Genomic DNA, 7,968 nt, shown 5'->3' with positions numbered 1-7,968 from the left:
TACTGTTTTGCTCCCTGCTGTGGGGACATCTGTATTTCCCTCCCCCCCCCCAATCATGCGTCACTACCTCGGATTTCTGCACTAGGGATGTGCTGTCATTTAAATGAAATAGGAAAAATGTTCTTTTGTTTCGTTTTGTAAACAAAATGACAGAAAAGCGAATTAAGTTTTGTTGTCCTGACACTGCTGTCATTTAACGCTCGTTATGTGTAAATAGCATGCACTGAAACGTTTTATTGTGCAGTGTTACAAAGCAAGTGCTAATAGCTGATAGCCAGCCTCACCCCCTGCCACTTAAAACTGCCCCTCTAAACTGCACCCTCCACTGCCTCAGCTCCTCCCTCCCATCCCCTTTACCCATCTTATCCAAGTCCTGGAGCCCGTAGGAGGCAGGACTGGTTCCCAGTCGAATTCCCAAATGGAATGGAACATCATTAAAGTCAACCAGATTGGCTGAGTATTTATGGAAGCTTCTTGGGATTTTTAAAGGAAGAATGTCAGCGGGAGAACTGAATGCATTTCCAAGACATCGTTAATCAGCTTTCATGAATTTTGCAAACGTTGTCAGTTCGGCATGTGTATAATAAACTTGTAGCCTCTTGGATTACGTTAGCCATTGTCTGTAAACCAGAAAGTACAAGGAACACTTCATTAGTAAAACTGGTCATTTTCATAGATAATTGCAAGAAAATGGGAGCATAGGTTGTCTTATCCCCTATATAAATCTTTCCCAAACAATTTTCAGTGAAAATAAATCAACATGGAATGAGTTCATCTCTGCATGAAAGACATTGCTTCAGTCCTATAGGCTGTGTACATTCAGTTAACTTTAAGTTTATATTTATGGGAAGCTGTTGGAAGAGACGGGACTCTATGCCCTTGGAGAAGCCTTGCTATTTTTTTCAGACAGTTTTGGTTGGATGACCTTTTTAAAAGGATTCTTCAGTCTGATGAAGGAATATTCCATCCTTTTTTGAACTGTCAGGAATCTTTTCATCTGTCTGATGAAATACAGTGATTTGTTCACACCGTTTCATAACATCACTAACCTCTTGGGTCTGAATACACATTGTAAAAGATGAAATGTTATTAGGCTGTCATTAATATGTATATAATGCTAACCCATGCCCTGCTGTGGCTTTATTTAGGGAGCGTTATATGTGGCTGAGGATATAATTTAAATAAATGTACTAGCCTTTGGCTTGATACTAGTAAAGTGATGGATGCAGGCGAAGCAGGAAAGACCACAAAACAGACTGCAGTTCTGTGGGTCTTTCATAAGTGTAATCACTGACCCTGCTCTCTCAGTGCAAACGCATATTAAGATAGTAGTTGAAATTTCCTTTGCTAAACTTTGCATACTATGGCATTTAAGACCACTTCTCAGTCCAAATAACTTCTGAGCTGTTCCTCAATCACTTATTTTTTCCAGGGTTAGGTTATTGCAATTCATTATATATCGGCCTCCCAGCTTATGCGTTAAGAAGAACCATCCAAAGGATTCAGGAAGCAGGTTCTCGGGTACCCGCTGGCATCAGACTACGCAATCACATTGTCCCTATCCGCTGCTTCATACACTGGCTTCCTGTTTATTGGCACAGACAACACAAATTGGCTGTTATGAGTCATAACTTATTGCATAATGTGACCTCCGCCTTAAAAGTTTACACTCCGGAATGTGCACGTCGCTCATCAAGTCTGAGCCTCCTTCATATTTATTTTATTTATTTATTTTATTTATTTAACGTTTCTTTTATACCGATGACCGTTCGCACATCGCATCGGTTTACAGTGAACACAAAACCATTGGGCGGGGCCCTTACATAAAACAGATAATATACTGAACTAGGAAACATATAATTGAAATTAGGGGGGAGCCCTTACATCAAAACTATTTACATCAAAACTATATACAGAATTAGTGCACAGTACCAAATCGACAAGCATATTCCGTCTCCATGGGTTGTTCCTGTAAGAGAAACCTGTGAAAAGGCCTACGTTATGGAATTCTTTACCCCATGACGTACGCAGCATATAGGATTCTAAGTCAAGCACTCAAAACCTATCTTTTTTTTTTTTTTTAAAAAGCATATGATACCCCCCACTAAGGAGGAAATTTTAAAAAGGATTTACGCACCTAAAATTGTGTTTTACCCGTGTAAATGCACTTTACCCATGTAACTGCGCTTTTGAAAATTGCTACAGCCTATGCCATTGAATTGCCCATAGGATATTCACGTGTAAGTGCGCTTTACACGCGTAAATGGCTTTTAAAAATTGCTACGATAGTATGTTACATTTATATGTGTAACTCCTTTTAAAATTCCCTCCTTAAAGTTGAAATTTTAAAAGCCCGACGTGCACCAAAACCAGGAGATAGGCGAACAGGTCGGGCTGGCGCGCACGGAGCGGGTTTTAAGAGCCGCTCGAGTACATGCGTGTCTCCCATTCTGCACGCAGAAATGAAAAGTTCCAAAAAAAGGGACAAGGACTGGGGGGGCATGGACGTTCCTGCATTTAAACTTCAAATCAGCGCGCCGGGATCCCCTGCCGCGTAACTTTAAGTAATAAAATAGATCGGCGGGATTTTAAGGGTCGGGGTTAAAAGGGGTGAAGTGGAGGCTTTTAAACTGGGGGGGGGGGGGGAGGGTTTGGAAGTCCTTTCCCTTACCTGGGAGAACTGGGAACGAACTGGGAAAAGTGGCAATGGGGTTGGCGTGCGCGTCTTTTAAAATCCCACCACTTACGCGGTAGAAGCGGAATTTGCGCGCATAGGCGCGCGCCCACTTAAAATTACACGCACATGTGCACACAGTTAGGTTATTTTTATTTCATGTGCACGCATACATGCAAATGTCATAAACTGGCCGCATCCCTGGGCGCAGGCCGACGAACGCGCACACATGGGCGCCTGCACACGGGTGTAAAAGTTGCCGACCCTGTCTTTATTTCACCCACATCCACCCATACCCTCCCCTATCAGTAGCTTCAAGTTGCAGCAGTGAGCCTGAGTTGCGCTCCATGTCTGTTTCCGACAATATTTGTTTGGAGTTTGAATTCTGTCTTTCTTTTTAATTTTTATTGATTTTATGTTTGTAATGTTGTGCCCTGTCCCGAACGACTGGGGGGTGTGGGTAACAGATATTTTTAATAAAATAAACGAATACGTGAAAAGGCCCCTGAGGCAATTTCAGGGTCGAGACTCAGTTTTGCACGCCACTCGTATAAGCCACCCATGGCAGCGCATGCAGAGATATCTCATGCATATTCATCGGGTTTATCCTGAAAACCCAAGTGGCTGGAGGGTGGGGAGAGGCGGTCCTGGGGGTTTGAGAAGCCTCCTGCTTCGGAGTTCTGGGAAGTGAGTGGATTCAGAACTCTCTGGCCCCTGTGCTTAAGGTGCACAGAAGGGAATCTAAGAAGCAGCCCGCGGGCTGAGAGGGGAGAGATACAGGAAGCAGGCCGCACGCCTCCTTCCATGAGCCGGGAGAGAGATTTGTTTCTGCAGCCGACTCGGACTCCCCAACTTAGCTGCCACATGTATAATAGAAGACTCTTTCTAATGGAGGTTCTGTGACCATTTCCTGAACCTGCCGAATCCTCGCCAAGAATTGGTGATATGAGAACACAAGCAGGGAGCAGGCGCCGGCTTAGCTGACTATCCACGACTCCTCCGACACACCAAACCGCCGAGCAGCCCGGCCAGCATGCAGCACTTCCATAGAACAGTATAGTCTGAATATTTTCAAATTGCATGTCCTGGTTTTAATGGCAGTTCGAGACCTTGCAGAGCAGCAGCCATAACGAAGCATGTTGATTTATTGAGGAAATAATCGGGATTCGTGGGTTTATTCCAAGCTTCTGAAGTGTTTCGCTCTGTGATGGTTCAACCAGTATCTTCCTTTCCAACCGCTGCATTTCTCCAGCGGGTGCAACATCTGCAGCCACATGTGTCCATGCAGTATGGGATACTATTCTAAGCAAATCTACCACAGGCGCAAGCAAAGAAAACTATTTTTTTTATCACTGAGTAAACGAGGCAGCACATTATAACATTTCAATCTTTAAAAAAATAACTTAGCAGTGATTATGTTAGCTATTGCAGGATATGGATGCCTCAAGTTGAAGACTTCTTATCTACATTTAAAAAAATTAAAAGGAGTTTGGTTGGTTTAGAAAGAGAAAGAAAAAGCAGCATATTTCATGCCTTTTCTGAAAAACTGCTAAAATCTGAAAAGCCCGTCACAGTCTACTGAAGCTGCAACTGTCTCTAACGTGCCTCCTTTTCTTCCCTTGGATGTCGGACAGTTAGTTTTCAAATGGAGAATTTGCAAATTTGATTAAAAGAAAAAAAAAAAATCCTGACAATGGATGCCTGACCGTCACGCACATAGCAAAAGATAATGTACACACACACAGCGATCACAATGTCGTAGATCCTATCTTCATCGGGAAGAAGAGCGAAGCCCTAGGTCGACATGAACCATTTTGCTGTCATTCAGATCCATGTTATTAAAGGCACGGTTCAGATCTCCTTCTAGTGACAATAAGGCCCACATTGTTATACAAAGAATAGCCAGGCTGTTTCTCCATGAGAGATGTGGAGAGCCTAATGGAAGAGGAGCCACGCGAGGAGCGGCTTCCGATTAATATGCACATCCTGGGAGCTGTTTCACACGACCTGCTGAGGAAACGAACGTGAGCTCATTTGAGTACAATGATTGACAGAGAGCCATGGTTTAGGGTCCATCCACCACTTGGAACTGGTTGGGGGGGGGGGGGGGGAATTTTGAATAGCCCACGTTGTTCGCAATGTGCATTGTACACGGGCACTGCCCCCCCAAAAAATCTGCCTCTCTTTAACCCAGCAAAACGTACGCATGCTGTACTTTTAAAGGGAAATTTTAAAACCCGCATGCGGTAGTCCATGTGCGCGCAGTGGACGCGGCAATTTTAGAACATGCGCCCGTCAACGCACATAACATCCGCTACCTGTGCACACACGTGCGCCCAATTTTATATCAGTGCGTCGATGTGCGCACAGTGAGTGCCGAATCCTGCGCGTAATGGGAGGGGGGATTTTATAATAAGCGTGCGGCGACGCAATAGGCCCTATTCCCAATTCCCTCTCAGTCCGCTTCGATAAAGGACCCCTAAAACCCTGCTAACTAACCTACATTTTTATTATTTTCCAACTTACCTGCTCTCCCGTGCAGTAGCAGGTTGCGCGTTCCCGGCGCGCGCTTCAGCAGGACGGTGCCTAATAGTGCTCTCCCGGCCCACCCACGTCCCTGCCTCCTGCCCATGCTTTTCTGACTAACCTGTTGTTCATCACGTATTGGGAGATACGCGTGTGGCTGCGGGCCTTTGAAAATCCCCATGGCCCGCACACGGCCTGGCCATGCATGTATCTCCCAGTTGTAATGCGCGCCGGGTTTTTTAAATCGGGCCTTTAGTTAGGAAAAGGGGATCGATTTTCACCTCAGTTACTGTATTTCATTTATTTATTTATTTAAAACATTTAAATGCTGCCTTACAGGCCAAAAAAATCAATCAAAGCAGAAAAAATAATATACAAAACAAACAATAAAATAACTAGCGTGTATAAAATTGAAATAAAAATAATTAAAAATAAATACAATTTTACTATGTAACTCACTCTTTTCCCATATAAATGGCTTTGAAAACTGTTCACGGGGGTTGCAGGCCCGAGGTTACATTGTACCCCGCCGGGCCTGCAAGCTAATTTTAAAAAAGAAACCCATCCTCCCCTGCTGTGTGAGGTTTCCCTTTAAAAATGGGGCCGACAGCGTGTGGCAGGTCCTTAGCTGACTCAGTCCCGACCCTTTTTTGCTACAGATAAAAGCCCTCACAGCTTTTACTCTTACCCACAATGAAGGGAATGGGTACTTTTTTTTCAGGAGCCCCTTTATGTGGCTAAACAGCTGTTTGCCCACGTAAATAGGTTTGAAAATAGCTCTGCCCATTTATAATCCAATATCTGTCTTCTCTGAATATCCTTCTTAAACTTTGCCTTTGGAATCAAGCTAACTATTCAGATGCTAACTGTGCACTACGGGGGAGGAATGTTTCCAAGAGCCTGGGTGAGATCTACATGCGTAATACACAGAGTTACGTGGGTAGAAACGTGCCAGCAGAAAAAGACCATACAGCCTATCTCGGTCTCCTCAGCTCTGCAATCCCAACACCTCCTTCAGAGATCAGTAGGTCGGCTGAATCCACATTTTCAGTATGAGTGAGGGGTCGGGGGGGGGGGACTTTTCCAGGCTCTGGTTGGAAATGACACTTGACTTTCAAAAATGGATGCATGCAGTAGTTGTGCCAGTAACGCAATACTTTATGACATCATATGCAAGCACTTTTAGGGCCACACAACAAACCAGCATTTGAACATGTAGCAGAAGGCTGGGTTTGTGCGGACCGTAATGTGCACGGCTTAGTTTTGCATCTATTTATTTATTTTTATATGCCGGCATTCAATCTGACATATCACATCGGATTATAGTAAAACTGGAGCTAAGAGGCCCTTGCTCTCTTATTATTTCTTACAGTATAACTTAGAATCAACATTAACTGGATTAATGTAACGTTAACATTACTTGCTACTATGAACATAACGAGAATCAAAGGTGCTAGGGAGGAACTAGTCTTCAGGTTCTTTCTTGCAGAGTAATTTAGAGTAAACAATAATTGAAATTAACGTAACAAGATGCTACTATGGTCATGATCAGCGAGTATCAATGGAATGTCTTCCAAGGCATTCTTTGGGTGGGCAGTTATTTTTTCTTAGTGTCGGAAGTTGGTTGGCATTAGGAAGCTGATGGAAAGGCTTTTTGAGAGAGCTATGTCTTCAAGTTTTTTTTGAAGGTTTGTGACATGGGTTCCATTCTTAGCTGTACAGGTAGGATGTTCCAAAGAGCCGGGCCTGCCGCTGATAGTGCGCACTCTCTTGCCACAGTTAGGCCCCACTATTGAATATTTACCCTTAAAAGGTTTGCTTTTTTCACAGTCGATTGCTAAAAGTCTCCCTGTCAGTGGCACAAAAAAAGAGACTGCCTTTTACCTCCTGATAAAAGAACCAGGCCCTAATTATCTCGTTCAGAAATCCTGAAAAATAGTTCTGAGGTGTTTTCTCCCTGACTCCTTAACCAGGATGTCTTTGTTAAAGCAGACGAACCTTCAGACCATTTCTGAATCAGTGTTCTCTTCCCGTCTTAGCAGACAGAGGAAACCCTCTATTCAAAGACTAATCTGCTCCAAAAAGTGTGCAAGAGGCGTGGTCATTGTTAAAAAATACCATTCTAGAAGCATAGTCCAGATGTATTTCACACATTGAGAAAGGTGGAAAGAAGGCAAAACAATCACCGGCATGGTTAAAAGGGGAGGTGAAAGAAGCTATTTTATCCAAAAGATCTTCATTCAAAAATTGGAAGAAGGATCCAACAGAAGAAAATAGGATTTTGCATAAACGTTGGCAAGTTAAATGTAAGACATTGATAAGACAGGCTAAGAGAGAATTTGAAAAGAAGTTGGCCTGTGAGGGAGTCAGTTGGACCATTAGACCATTAGATGATCGAGATAAGATAAGGCCATCGCGGAAAGTTTAAATTAATTTTTTGCTTCAGTGTTTACTGAAGAGGATGTTGGGGAGGTACCCGTATTGGAGAAGGAATTCCTGGGTAATGATTCAGATAGACTGAACCAAATCACGGTGAACCTAGAAGATGTCGTAGGCCTGATTGACAAACTGAAGAGCAGTAAATCACCTGGACCGGATGGTATACACTCGAGGGTTCTGAAGGAATTCAAAAATGAAATTTCACGCCTATTAGTAAATATTTGTAACCTATCATTAAAATCATCCACTGTACCTGAAGACTGGAGGGTGGCTAATGTAACCCCAATATTTAAAAAGGGCTCCAGGGGCGATGCAGGAAACTACAGACC

General features: G+C 43.4%; 1 long non-coding RNA gene across 3 annotated transcripts in view; it reads right to left on the bottom strand.

Annotated features, from left to right (window-relative positions):
- Positions 1 to 292: 292 nt before the first annotated feature.
- Positions 293 to 7,968, bottom strand: part of LOC115097997 — a 102,779-nt gene continuing 95,103 nt past the window's right edge. For all 3 annotated transcript variants that reach the window (XR_003858387.1, XR_003858388.1, XR_003858386.1), the window contains one exon: positions 293 to 620. This is a non-coding gene — a long non-coding RNA (uncharacterized LOC115097997). The remainder of the gene's footprint in view (positions 621 to 7,968) is intronic.

This window comes from Rhinatrema bivittatum, chromosome 8 (assembly GCF_901001135.1).
Source record: "Rhinatrema bivittatum chromosome 8, aRhiBiv1.1, whole genome shotgun sequence".
In the NCBI taxonomy this organism is placed as follows: domain Eukaryota; kingdom Metazoa; phylum Chordata; class Amphibia; order Gymnophiona; family Rhinatrematidae; genus Rhinatrema; species Rhinatrema bivittatum.
The sequence above is the reverse complement of the archived record's forward strand: the minus strand, read 5'-3'. Positions and strand labels throughout refer to the sequence as shown.